Here is a 14,465-nt window from a genome sequence, read left to right as displayed (position 1 = left end):
TATCAACTAAACTCCAGATTTTATTCAGATTTCACCAGTTTTTCCACTAATGCCTTTGTTATTTTCTAGAATCCCACAGGGGATATACTACATTACATTTAGTTGTTATATCTCCTCTGGTCCGTGACAGTTTCTCTGTTTGTTTTTCATGTCTTAATAATTTTTGAGGAATACTTCTCAGATATTTTGTAGAATGTCCCTCAATTTAGGTTTGTCTGATATTTTTCTCATGGTTGCACTGGGGGGAAATAATACCACAGAAGTGAAGTATACTCATTACATCATGAAACAGTACGTATTATTAGTGATAATTTCTTTTTTTTTAATTTCTGGATATTATGGGGGTACAAACATTTTGGTTATATGTTATGACTTTGCCACACCCAAACCGTGATTTGAGGCCTGCTTTTTCTGCCCTACGATGCTCACCACATCCAGTGATGTTTATCTTGATCATCTGCCCAAACATCGGGTTTGCCAGGTTTCTTCATTGTAAAGTTACATTTATTCCCTTTCTATACTCTCTTCTTTGAAAGCAGTCACTAAGTACAGCCTACATTGGGGGTCTCCTGTGACCTTGGAAAACTACATTATTGGTTCTGGTAGCTTTTTGTGGTAGATTCTTTGAGATTTTCTACATAGACAGTCATCAGCTGTAAATAAATGGACGGTTTTATTTCTCTTTTCCAACATAATTCCCTTAAATTTTTTTTTGGTGTTGTTGATTCTCCCACCTCCCCCCCCCCCCCCGAGTTTATAGTTATTATCTACAGGAAAGTTTGTTAGAAACTACTCTTCCCTTAGTGGAAACCAGAAGTACCTTACTTAAAAATATTTTTTCTCTTTGAGTTTTCATTTTGACTAGCTGAATCTATAGAGTTTAATACTCAGTACTTAGTATTTGTACTCCATGGCTTTGTTACAATATAATTGATCTTCTATAACAGAGAATTTGATATGAGGTATGTTCTACCCAAGGCTCCAAAGTTATGTAACCGTAACATCTGTGTAATATTCCTACTAACTTTCCTATTCATTTACCCAAGAATATTCATGAGTCATTAAATTCCTATGGAGGTTAAAAAGGTTGGTGTATAGTTTATGATCTATAGCTTTGTTCTTATATGACTAACCCTTTACAATATGGAATTTGGTGTAAGGTAAATTCCATTTAAGACTCAAATTCAAGGGATGCTAAAGGCATAGCATCATTCTAGAACATCTCAATATGTTTTTAAGCATCTTCCCAAGGAAACAGTATAATGAAATTCCAGTGAATTTGTAATAATAAAGCACCTAAATAATGAAACAATATAAATGTTTTTAAAAACCATATTTTTTGCTATATTAATCATGAATTAGTAATTCTAATGAGATTAAATAGAAAAATGTGAAAATCCTGGGCATGATGAGTCAACTTAGGAACTTAGGAGGACAGAAATCTACCCAAGGTATTAGCCAGTGATTCATAAATTCCGAAGTGCTGCTCTGTGGCTAGATAGTCCTCTCCTCAGAGTAAGACTGATTCTTAAACTTTGGGATTCTGTTAATACTATTACAAGTCCACTACATTTACCATAGTAGATTTGAAGGATGCATATATTTTTAGTGGCCTTACCAGCCAAACTGCCATTATTAACTTTTGGGGCATTTCCTTCAAATGATTATACAAAATTTTATGGTTGGTGGTTTTTATGTTTATGCCAAGTATATAACTTTATATCCTGGATTTTTCAGTTTGTAATACGATATAAAATATTGCTGGTATAATTCTTCAGAAACAAAATTTTCATAGCCATATGATACTCTATCAAATAGAAGTAGCATAACTTATCCCATTGGAAGCTTAGAATGTTACCTTTTGGCTAACGTACCCAAAACAAAAACTGATAAATACTTTTATACATAAAACTTTGGACATTTAAGATTATTTTCCCAAGATTGCCAGAAGTCAAAATGTGAATATTTATAAGGCTTTTTGTGTAATTTTTATACCCTTTAAAAAGAGTGTAAAATATGGAATGGTTAGTGTAAGTGAGAGAGTTAAGGATTTGACTATTCAAAATAAATGAAAAAGTAATTTTAGAATATGTTGCAATTTATTCTCCACAAAGGGAGAATTACTGGTGTTCAGGAAAAGTGAATAGTATTCAGACTTCATTGTCACCCAGCAAATTGTCTTACACAAGGCACAGCTTCCACTTGTTGGGATGTTTGCCACAGAGGTGCAGAGAGTATGTTTTGCTTGAGGATTTGTTAGAGTAGAAAATAGTATTCATTCTTTACCTTTTACTCAGGCATATCTTCCTATTCTGGAACACTAATAATTTGCATATTTGTGCTGAATCTGATTTGTTAAGCAGAGGAAGAGTACATGGAGACCAGTTGCACATTAAGGCAGTTAAAAATGGTGACAGCAAAGTGTTAACCTACCTAGAAATTAAGAGAGTCCTTACCTACTTGAAGACTTTTTCCTTTTATGTTCTTTAATTGTATATAATTAGGTAGAAATTATCCTCTACTTTTGTGTGTAGATTTAGCAATAGTTCCTTGTTCCTTAGTTTCATCTTTTTTGAGAAACAGGTAGTTCTTCCTCCTTTTCATCTGGGGGAAAGGAATAACAATCTATTTCAATTGTCTTTTGCCTGGAAATGTGTTACAGCGTTTATTTTGGTCACATTATGTAATTCTTGATAAAGTGGGTTGAGTTAACATTTGTATAAGGAACATTATTTTGGCAAGAGCATGTCCTCTTAAAATACGGATTTCCTGTCTACACTTTTAAGTTAAAATATCAGAGAACCTTGAGAGTTAGGATATATTTAGGTGCAGGGATATAAAATTTTTTAGTTTAATACTTTGATTTTACAGATGAGGAAAATTGAAGCGCAAATGTAAGTGAGCCCAAACAGCTTAGTAAATGACAGCGAGAACCAAATCCTGGCTTTCCTGCTTCAGTTGGGCACTTTCTACTGCATTTGCTCTTTGTTTCTCCCAAGTTAACTGTGAAAATGGGGGAGATGTATCATGAGTACAGTCTTGATTGATCCTCCACATTACAGAGAAATAGATTTTAGAGGCACAAGTCACCACCATTTTTGGTTTCCTTTGCTCTTTTTCTGCCCCCCCCCCATTTTCTTTAGACCTCACCTATTTAGGTACACTGGGATCACTTGTCTCCATGTCCTAGGGGGACTAGATTACTCTTGGCTGCCAGTCTTCTGCATGAAAGATGCCAACGTTGCTCCATAAATCTGCCACCATGTGGCACTCACTCTCCCCTTCCTAGAGACAGAGAGTCTGCTGGGTGTAAGAGCCCTTGTGGCAGCCAGTAATTGCACAGGGACATGAGGCAGCATAGAGATAAGTTTTGCAAGGAGAACATGGATATGTTTCCTTTCTCAGGTCCTCGCATTGGTTGGTATTAGTGTATTGCAGAGACGTTGGCATTTGAATGTTATCTTTTATGGATTCTGTGTGGTTCAGATCAGTTCCTGGCAAGTTGGTTATCAAGCTCATTGTATGCAATGATAACAAGTCCTGCATTAGCCTCATAAATTAGCCATAATTACTCATATATTAAAAATGATCATAAAGATTGGCAAAATGGTTGTACATACAGGTGGGAAGAAAAAAAAACACCATGAAAATTGAAATTGAAGGACATGGGTTTAAGACCAAATCATTTGGGGTTACAAAGGCAGTTGGGTTATGTAGCCAAGGCTCAAGACACTTCTAAGGCAGAGTCTTCGCTGGGAGAAGTTTTTAAACAATCTATCATACCACCTGTGATGGCTGCAAAGGTTGCTATGGTTTAGGCTTTCCTCAGCATTTTCTGTGCTGCTGCTTTTTCTCCCAGTATCCTAAATCCCAAGTTACTTCATTTTTTTCCAGAGCCGCTAGAGGGGGCTCTTGACACATGCTAACTCCTTCATTTTTTTGGTCTAGTTTTTCAAACCCTAGCTTATTAGTAGAGTTCCAGGAGCAATGAGACTGTCAAGGTGTGATATTCTTGAGGGTTCTCTGTTGCAGCAATTTATGAGCTAAGTGTTAACTGCTTGCAGCTCAGTCATAAATTGGATGCTTTTAGCCAAGGTACCAAGTGCATGCAACAGGTTGGATTGCTGTTTAGAAAGCTATACATATAGCAGCTGTTTAATGGGATCTTGTTAACAAAATGGCAGCCCTTTCTTGCAACAGCCCTACTTGTTTCTCAGAACTGTTTTTTCTTTCTGTGCCTTCTGAATCCTCATATAGATCCGGAAGAGGTTGTCCCTGTTTTCCTCATTTACTGTTATTATTTTTTTAAATAGAGACAGGCCTCGCTTTGTCGCTGGGAGTGCAGTGGCATAATCATGGCTCATTGCAGCCTTGAACTCCTAGGCTCAAGCAGTCCTCCTGCCTTAGCCTCCCAAGTAGCTGGGACTACAGGCATATGCCAGTGTGCCCAACTAATTCTTTTTTTTTTTTTTTTTGGCAAAGATGGGGGTCTTGTTATGTTTCCCAGGCTAGTCTAGAATTTCTAGGCTCAAGTGATCCTCCCACCTCAGCCTCTCAAAGAGCTAGGATTATAGGTGTGAGCCACCACACGTGGCTTCATTTATTATTTCTGTCTCTATCTTGACATCCCTTAATTGAAACAGCTTCACCTGTTATGTTGCTTTTCAGTTTACAGTTGCTAAGTCATCTCCCCAATAAGATTCTGAGTCTGGATCAGGGTTTCCTATGTTCTCTCACAGAGTGATAAGAATACTTGCTGATTTGTTTTCTTAAAAAAACTATTAGAATCTCTGTAGCCTTGAAGGAAGGGCTATTATTGTTTTTAGAAATGTTCCAGAAGTCCATTTTCTATACTGCTTAAGAATAAAGGGTTCATCCCCATGGTGAGCAGATGTGTAGGATCCTACACCCAGCCTGTACCTCAGCTGGGGTCACTCTCAAGCTAAATATCATCCTCCCCGATGCTACATCCACCATGGCTGTGAGAATACTGGCATTGAATATGGCCCATGGCCTTGTGAGGGATGGGAGTTTAACATATTGACTGCCATGCTAGAGAATAAAAAATTTTCTCTGGGGCCATGGTGTTTTATTAAAACAAAACAGTCCTTTCTAATTTTTTTTTTCTGTGCACGAGTTTTATGCAACATAATCCACGTTTTTAGAATTAAATTGTCAATATTAATTGTAACAATAAGAACATTGACAAGATTTTCACGAACCATCTGCAGGGTTTTGCTTCACGAGGCCCCCGGGGGTTGTTACTAGCCCAAGTTAAATACAACTCATGTGGCAGTCAAGGTGTTAAGGTACAAGCAGACAAGCGAGCTACATGGTGCTTCAGTTCTGAGATGAGAGTGACAGTCTGTCCTCTCAATTGTGAGATTAAAGTTCTAAGGAACCTCCAAGAAAGAAACCACTGAAACGGTGCCAAAGAGGTCTTTCCAGTGACCCTTGCCCTTTGTTTTGTTTTCTTTTTCTTGTGTACACGTTTCTTGGGTGTCTTTCTATCTGACTTCTGCCCTCGGTTGGGTAGAAGAAAAAGAGATGTTTGATTTCAAGTGATTTCTTGATCCTTTGGGACAGAAAGCATGAGGATTACAGTCTTCCAGAGGTAGCTTCTTTGCCGTGTGTTTACGTAAACAGGCTAACCTGTGTGAGCAACCCAATCATTACCTACTAGGTACTAGGCAGGCCCTTTTATCATCTCACTTAAGGGGAGAAACTTTAAAGTAGGTGGTGGTAAGCCCAGTCTGCAGAAAGTTTCCTTGAGGGTGAAGTAACTTGTCTAACAATTCTTGTGGGAAAGCAGTAGAGCTGAGATCCGTCTCCACCAGAAGATAAGGTAAGTTAAGCTTATCCTCTTGGTGCCATTTTAAAACTCCAAACAAAGCCACTGCCAACACTTGCAGATAGACCAGCCACACGAAGGTGAAAGGCACCTCTGAATCAGTTGGTTTCTCAGCAGTCTACAAATCCGGGGTGTATTTGTGGAGCTCTGTTCTTTCCTGCTGCTTCCCTCCCCTGACCGTCTAGAAAGGCCATGCCACAAAAGCAGGAGGCTTTGTTTTAACAATATCCTGGGTGCTGGAGGCTCCTTCGAATGGCACTTGAGAAGGAGCTGCAGGTCTCACACCAGGAGCCCCTTCTCACTGTGTGTGACCCGAGAGCACCTTGGCAGAGCAGCTTGCCGGCCGAGTGCCTTTGATTCTGCTCTTCTCTACCGTTAACCTTCAGCTCTTCTCACTTGGCCCAACCCTATCTTCTTGTCCCCGTTTAAAAAAGGAAAGGGCTACTGAGTGGATTGGAAAAGCCTGCACACCAAACACTGCCACCACCCTTTCCCTTCCCTGGCCCTGCACCGTTCCCTTTTCTCTTTTAGTTCTCAAATCTACTTAATTGTGCTTCACTTTGTAGTTTGCAGGTATAGGAGGGATTTTAAGGAGAAACTTGGGACATCTGAGGTAGGGAGGGATGTGGAAGTTGACAGAGCTAAGAGTAGTTCCAGGTCACCAGGGCAGGCGCGGGGTTAACTGTGTTATTCTGAGGCTGAAGGCTCTGCTGTCTGGGTAAGACATGGCGCTTTTCTGGGACCTTTGTAATCTGTTCTTACTCCAACAGACTGAGTCTAAAGAAGGGACACAGGCAGAACTCTCATCTGAATCAAACCTGTGCTTTTCCTCACAGTTCTTTTTCTGTCACTTTAAAAACAAGCACAAACCCTATCTTCTTGTATTACTTTAAAGTGAAATGTCCCTTTAAGACCCTCTACCCTATAAGATGTGTGTGTTGGGACCATGTCTAATTTTTTTAAGTGTGAAATATTCTTTATTTGATATTACACATAAACCACACTCAAATGCCTTTCAGTGAGTAAAAGGCAGCATTTTTGTAGATACAGGGAATTGGATTGGCACAGTTAAGCCAAAAATATCAAGTAGACATTGCTACCTTATCTCCAGCCCTCACCTTTAACAGGCTAATGAACACATATTAAAATACCAGTGAGCCTTGGTTGGTTCGGAGACAGTGAAGGGATTGCCCTAGTATTTAAATAAATTCACATAACCAGTTAGTTATATAAATCTAAATATAAAGCCAATCTTTAATAGGTTTGAGACGGCAATTTACTGTGTTTGTGAAAAGTTGAACATAACTAATCATCTTTAGGAGGAAACAGTGACAGCATTTACTGAATTGGAATTACTATCAAAATTCCAAAAACTAATCATGTTCATTTAACCAAAAGCCAGTCTTAGATAAATTAGAACTAACAGAAATATTCTGTCATTCATGATCTGAATCTTGGGGTATGAGACCAACTAAACTGTTATACATAAAAAAACATCATGAGACAGTCTGTTTTATATAAGGCGGTGGCCAATTATTATTCATTAGTAGCTTTTTTGAGCTAAGCAATTAGGTCTGCCCTGCCTGCCTTCTTTTTAACGTCAGCAAAGAACATGTTTGTTCCAGGAATGTACACCATTGGTGTATCCTCTTCCCAGGTGATGCCGTTGTTCTTACTGGCATCTGTGTAAGAGAATCCAGCAGCCTCACCTGTCTTCTGCCCAGAGAGTCGGCCCAGTCTTGTCCTTGCCTCCCTTTCCACGGCATGGTACTGGGCACGCTTCTGAACAAATAGCTTCTTACCTTTCTCAACATCACCCCTCTTTAATTTTCTCTGACGTTATGAAGGTTCCCACTTAGAAGCCACACATCCAGCTAAGTCCAAGGACACAGCGAGCTGTGCCTAAGTACCGGTGTTAGTGCAATCTATTTTTTTGTTTTGTTTTGTTTTTGCCATTTTTATCTGGTGGGTGTTTGTTGGCTAAACTATTGATATAAGGTCATTAAATATGAAATGTCTGACTTCAAATCAAAAGCTTAGTTTATTATCAAACAAGAAGCAGTACAATTAATCAAAGTGTGCCTAAACTATCAACACAGTTTTGCCATCTTAACAGTAGGTTATTTATGCCAGCAGTGAAGAAAACTGGAGAGCGAATGGTGATGAAATCACTAAAGGCGTTTTCCACAGCTTGTTGAGAATTGAATATTTTTCCTTGCAAGAAGTGGTCAAAGTCTGGAAAAAGGTGGTAGTCAGTCGGTGCAAGGTCTGGTGAATATGGTGGATGACAGAGAGTTTCTAAGTCCAGCCTCTGCAGTTTGAGCAGCATTGTTTGTGTGACATGTGGTCAAGTGTCTTGCAATGGCCTGTCTCCATTGATCAGTCTCAGCTGCTTAATCACAAGCATCCTCATCACTTTGTTCAGCTGGTTACAATAGACATCCGCTGTAATTGATGGACCAGGTTTCGTGCAGCTGCAGTGGATAACGCCTGTGCTGGACCACCAAACAGACACCATCAACTTTTTTTGATGAATATTTGGTTTTGGACTGTGTTTTGGCATTTCATCTTTATCCAACCATTGTGCCAAAAGCTTGTGATTGTTAAAAATAATCCATTTTTCATCACACGTAACAATACCATGTAGAAATGGTTTGCCTTTATGTCGTGACAGCAAAGAAAGGCAAGCTTTGAGATGATTTCTCTTCCGAGCTTGTTTAAGTCATGTAGAACCCATCTACTCAGCTTCTTTATCTTGCTCACTTGTTTCAAATGGTCCAGTGTTGGTGTAGTCATGTCAATTCTTGCCGCTAAATCACTTGTAGGTTGAGATGGATTCGCTTCCACTACAGCTTTCAGCTCATCATTATCCACCTTGGTCTCAGATCACCCACATGGCTCATTTTCAAGATTAAAATCATCAGAATGGAACTTCCTAAAGCACCGAGGTACTGTGTGTTCATTAGCCACATCCTTCCCAAACACTTCATTGATATTTTGAGCTGTCTGTACTGCATTGGTTCCATGGCGGAATTCATATTCGAAAATTACACGTATTTTTGACTTATCCCTGTTTTCACAAAAATTGCTCTAAAAAATAATTTGAAAGAAAATCTCAAGCCAAACCATGTGTTTGAAAGACTGAGGATGTCACTTCACAATAAAAGTAAAACAAGAAGTGCCAAAGTGAAATGTCAGATAACAGCTGTCAAACTTAGTACGTAAGGAAATCAGAGATTTTATACTTAATAACCGATTACTAATAGTTGGCACTTAGCGAGTGCTTACTGTGGGCCAGGCTCTGTGCTGAGTGACCCTGTTCTTCATGGCAGACAAGCCTCACAGCAACCCTGAAAGAGGAACTGTTGTTCTCCCCAGGGCCCAAAGGAAGGGACTGTGCCTCAGAGAGGCTATTGTCCACCATGGCCACGCAGCTCCAAGAGGTAGAAGCCAGCTGCCCCCAGGCCTCATCCACCGCTGAGGTCCACAGTGATGAGTGGCCACTCCAGCAACGAGCTCCCGCCACACCCAGGCTGCTTCGCCCCTGGGTGACCTCTCCCACAGACTAATTCTGTCTCTGCCATGGTTCTATTCCACTAGGTTCTACCCATAGAGAAATGAGGACTGGGTGCTGGAGAGAAGCTGCGCTCTGTGGGGCCTCCTGGGATGAACCTGGTGACTAGGTAAGATCTGGAACAGCTTGGCCAGAGCTTTGTCTGGAAATGCACGCAGGACCCCATATATCTTGTTAGCAAAGCGGAGGGGTTCTAATCTAAACCTACGTGACCCAGTCCTTGCCTCCTCATCAAATTCACTTGAAAAAGAAATTTCTCCAGTCTTTTCCCTTGGAGGTTCTACCTCAGCAGGTCTGTGGCGGAGCACGGGAGGGCCACAGGTGAGACCCACTAACTAGGGAAATTTATTGGCCTCCAAGAGTGAGGGTCAGGCCTGCTAAAACCTTTGACCTTTGGGAGAAAAGGTGGTCAGTGAAGCTGGGAGAAAAATCCTTTCTGAGGCAACTATGCCAAGGAAAGCACCAGCGTTCTTTGGTTTTGATTTTATCCACTGAGGAAAGTGAAACTTTGCTCTTAGCTGAGGCAAACGCTGGGCATGAAGCGGGAGTCTCTGCGACTGGCAGGACTTTAGAAAGAAAGGCCCCCAAGAGAGCGCTGGGGTTCCAGAGACGAGTATGCCAAGGTCTCCTTCGTCCTGGCCAGCCTCGGTGCTACTGCCACATTTTGCTGGGCCCTTAAGCTCATTTCTGACTCCAGGGAAGAGTATTTTGAAACCTACCACTTTGACTCATCAGCCTCTTCAATAGAAGGGGCCTGAGGCTCATAGCTGAGGAGCCTGGGCCTGCGGCAGCTCTAAGGAGAGACTAGGGCTAGTCACAGCCCTGGGGGACAGCGTACGCAGCTGGAGGGCCATGGCTGCTCCCTGCCACCCCCAGGCCTGCCTTGCAGCCAGTGGTTTCTAGGGAGCTTTTGTTGGAGGCCAACATGAACGTGACAGACACTGTGGTTGTCACCTCCAGCCCAGCCAGTGTGGAAAAACCTCAGTGGCCCTTGCCCAGCAGCCAGAAAGAATCCAGACTGGGAGTGTCCCTGACCTCTGAACCCAAACCACCCCTGGCCAGTCTGTCACAGCCTCGTTAGGCCTCAGTGTCCCTCCCAGAAGGCTTCCCAGCCCCTGCTGCCTTCATCCCTGTCTCCCATATTCACCTCCTTTCCTCCAAAAACCTCACATCATTAAACCTTCTGGAACCTTCTTTTACTTCCTGAGGATGTTTTCTGAGGTCTCTCATCTTCAAAACCCTCTTTGATGGAGACCAGGTTTTCTCATCCACCTCCTGGCAGGTTTAGGAAGAGGGGCCAGGAGCCCCTGGCCGGGCTGCCTCTTTGCTTCACTGCTATCGCTCAGCAGTCACTCCTCAGTTCCGTCTGGCCCTGCCCCCACACCCGTGCCTAGTGCCATCTGCCCAGGACATAGGGGCACTTCCTGCCTTCACCCAGCCCCCCTCTCCCCACAGCCTGTCCTGCTCTCAGCGGCTCAGCCTTCCTGGTCCCACCCTCGGGCTCCTCTCACCACAGCCCTGGCCTCCTGAAAAGCGCCATTTTTGAAAAGTTGAAAACAATTCTCACACAAGCTGTAGTGGGCGTGTGTCAGGGACCTACTTCTCCCAGTAATGAGGGAACCGGCAGGGTGACAAAAGTCCTGTAGGACAATAACCTCTGGGGTTATCTTTTTTAGCTGACACCCATCGCTTCCAATTTCCCAATCCTCTACTTCTCTATAAATTAACATCTCATTTCACAGAGTTGGGCCTAATCAGTAGAAAATAGTGGATCAAACTAAGTTACCGTCCCCTGGAGAGTCAGGTGACCCTCAGCGGGCCCGCTGGACCACGCTCAGGTGCGGCTGGGAAGGAGTATTGGCACGCTTGTTCCCCAAATACTGGATTTATTTTCTAAACATGTGAAGCTTCTCTGACCACCCACCTCAGGCCTCAGGTGCGGGCCCCTGAGGAGAGCCGCTCGTGGACGCTCAGGGTAGGACTCGGCCAAGCACGTGAGGAGGGTGGAAGGGAAAGTGCAGAGGAGGGGGTGCTGAGGGCTCCACACCACAGCGACGGACAGATGGGCAGATGGGGCTTGATTCAGCAGTCACCAGTGAGGACCTGCGGTATGACAGTCTGAGTTATGGGCTACCATTAACCAATTTTTCAGATGAGGAGACTGAAGTTTAGATTAGGAACAGATCCAGAGTCACCACACTGAGTGGCAAAGCCCAGGGTCAATACAGGTCTGCGCCTTCTGAGCCAATAGTGTGCAGGAGGCCAGAGAGTGGGCAGCAGAGGTGACACTGCATGTGTGTGACCGTACGTGGTGGGAGGCAAAGGTGACACTGTGTGTGCACATGTATGTGCACTAGATGGGAGGTAGGAGGTGACACTGCATGTGTGTGTGTGCACATGTCTGTGCACTAGATGGGAGGTAGGAGGTGGCACTGCATGTGTGTGTGCCCGTGTCCGTGCACTAGATGGGAGGTAGGAGGTGGCACTGCATGTGTGTGTGCCCGTGTCCGTGCACTAGATGGGAGGTAGGAGGTGACACTGCATGTGTGTGCGGACATGTCCGTGCACTAGATGGGAGGTAGGAGGTGACATTGCATGTGTGTGCACACGTGTCCGTGCACTAGATGGGAGGTAGGAGGTGACTTCCTCCAGCAGCAGGTGTGGAGACCAAGCCTGGTGCAGTCTTGCATGGCTAAACAGAGCCAACTGCAGGATTCCACACATCCGCATTGCAGGGCCCTCATTCCTGTCCCTCCTCAGCACCAGCTGCCTGGACCCCAGGGGATGAGCTCAGCATGCGGGGGCCACAGTGATGACAGCAGCTGGCAGTGCCTTTGACAGATCCGCGCTCCAGCTTTAGCACTGTTCCCAGGAAGGATGGGTCTCTGCCCCTGTGGACTGGAAGCAGGGAGGAGGCGGTGGCGGGTGCGGGGGTCGGGGGTCTGGGGTCTGTAATCAGATAGCAGGCTGTGACGGTAGCAGCTGTGGCAGGGCCTGGGGAGGGGGCTTGGGCGGCTAGAGCAAGGCTGGGTTCAGGGTTTGGACTCATTCATCATCCTGGAGACAGCTCCCTGGGGTGTTGGAACCTGCGTCTATGCCAGAGTCCCTAGTGTCACCGAAACAGCCTGTGTGGGGATGATGTCTCGTGGGTGGGGAGGGCCCCAGGAAGCTCCCACCCTTCGAGGGAGACACTACACACAGACTCTGGACAAAGGCGTGGGTTTCCAGTCCCAGCCTTGTCACTAGTTAACTGCCAGGTCTTAGGCAAGTCTGTTAACCTTTGTCTCTGCTTCCTCTCCGGTCAAATGGAGACATGGCATGAAAAGATCTTAAAAAGTGGTTCGAGAATTAAATGAGAACAGAGTGCCTTGCACACAGTGTTTGCTCCATGAGAACTAGGTTTAATTGTTTTGTGCCAGTTGGCAGCCAAGTTCCACTGTAATATTGGGGGCTGGAAAAGCTTGTGTCCTGGTGCATTTTTAGGGGAGGCAAGAAGGCTGGACCCACAGGCACTGTCAGCCAGACGCCTGCGAGTGACTTCTCCAGGTGGCTGGACTTCTTACTTGGAAGCTCCGGAGTGCAAGCGAGTGTTAACTGATGGCCAAAGTGGACACTGCTGGGCTTCTTATGACCCATCCTTGGAGGTCCCAGAACATATCTTCCACATTCAATTTGTCGATCAAGTTACTAAGCCCAGCCTTGATCCGAGGGGAGGGGAATTGGGCCCTACCTCTCCACAGAGGAATGGCTAAGATTTTGCAGCCACCTTTAATCTACTACAGTTAACCCTCAAAGAGGATCTTTGGATCTTTACAAAGTATTGCTTTGTGTAGAACTTTTCCAGTGGCATCTTGGGGGAGTAGAAAGAGCCGACCATCACTTGGAGTTAAAGGCCCTGTATCTGGTGCTGGGAACACAAAGAGAGGTGGTGTTCCTGGGGTCTAGATCTCAGCCTGGACCTGCTTCTAATGTAGTGACCGCAGGCAAGTCCTATCCCTTCTTGGTGCCCACTTCCCCGGTGAGTAGAATGAGAAGGAGGTTGGATTTGCTTCCAGGAGCCTGTCCTTAGCACCAGCCCTGTGGGGCTGGCATTCACTACTGGGGAAACTGAGAGACCTGCCTAGCTTCATGCTAACTTTCCAGTTAGTTCCAGAGTTGTCTATGTGCTCCTCATCTTTAGCAAAGTCATGGAAAAATAGCTTTACAAAGCTCATCCAGAAAGGGCTGGCTGCTCTATTTATTATTATTATTATTTTTTTGAGACAAGGTCTTGTTCTTTTCCCCAGGCTGGAGTACAGTGGTGTGATCATAGCTCACTGCAGCCTCAAACTCCTGGGCTCAAGTGACCCTCCTGCCGCCTCCCAAGTAGCTGGGACTGCAGGTGTACACCACCATAATAGCTATTTTTTTTTTTTTTTGTAGTGACAGGGTCTCTCCCTTTCTCAGGGTGCTCTTGAACTGCTGGCCTCAAAAGATCCTTCTGCCTTGGCTTCCCAAAGTGCTGAGATTACAAGCATGAGCCACCACACCTGGCAGACTGGTCTGTTTAGAAGATTCTCAGCAGGACTCCTTTAAATTGCCAGCTTTCGCAGAGCTCCAGAACAGGAATGGGTGCACAAAAATGGGAATTCCTGGCCCTCTCTCAGAAACACCGGGCATTAAGCCCCACTTGTTCTGTGAACCCCTGTGTGTTGAGGGACGTGAGATCTTCACCCTTGGCTGAGCCAAGGTGGAAGGTGGGGAGAGGCCCAGGCCAGGCATCTCTCCACTCACTGGTTCCAGACTGATCTCCTTACCTGGAGAGGTCCGCAGAGCAGGCACGCAGCCCAGATGGGGGTGCTCCAGAAAGATTCTCAGACCACCAAGTCCCAGCCTTGGCTCTTCTAGGCCACTCTGGAGTCTCCGATCTTCTGGGCGTCCATGGGCCAAGCCATCCCTGGGAAGGGGGTAGGGAGCCCGGCTCCGGCCACCAGCACAGGAGGTGAGAGAGGGTGGGCAAGGAGTGACCTCTCCTGGAGCCAGGGCCATGGGATTTACAAC

The sequence above is a fragment of the Microcebus murinus genome, chromosome 14, assembly GCF_040939455.1.
Source record: "Microcebus murinus isolate Inina chromosome 14, M.murinus_Inina_mat1.0, whole genome shotgun sequence".
Lineage (NCBI taxonomy): Eukaryota > Metazoa > Chordata > Mammalia > Primates > Cheirogaleidae > Microcebus > Microcebus murinus.
This window is presented reverse-complemented; position numbering follows the sequence as displayed.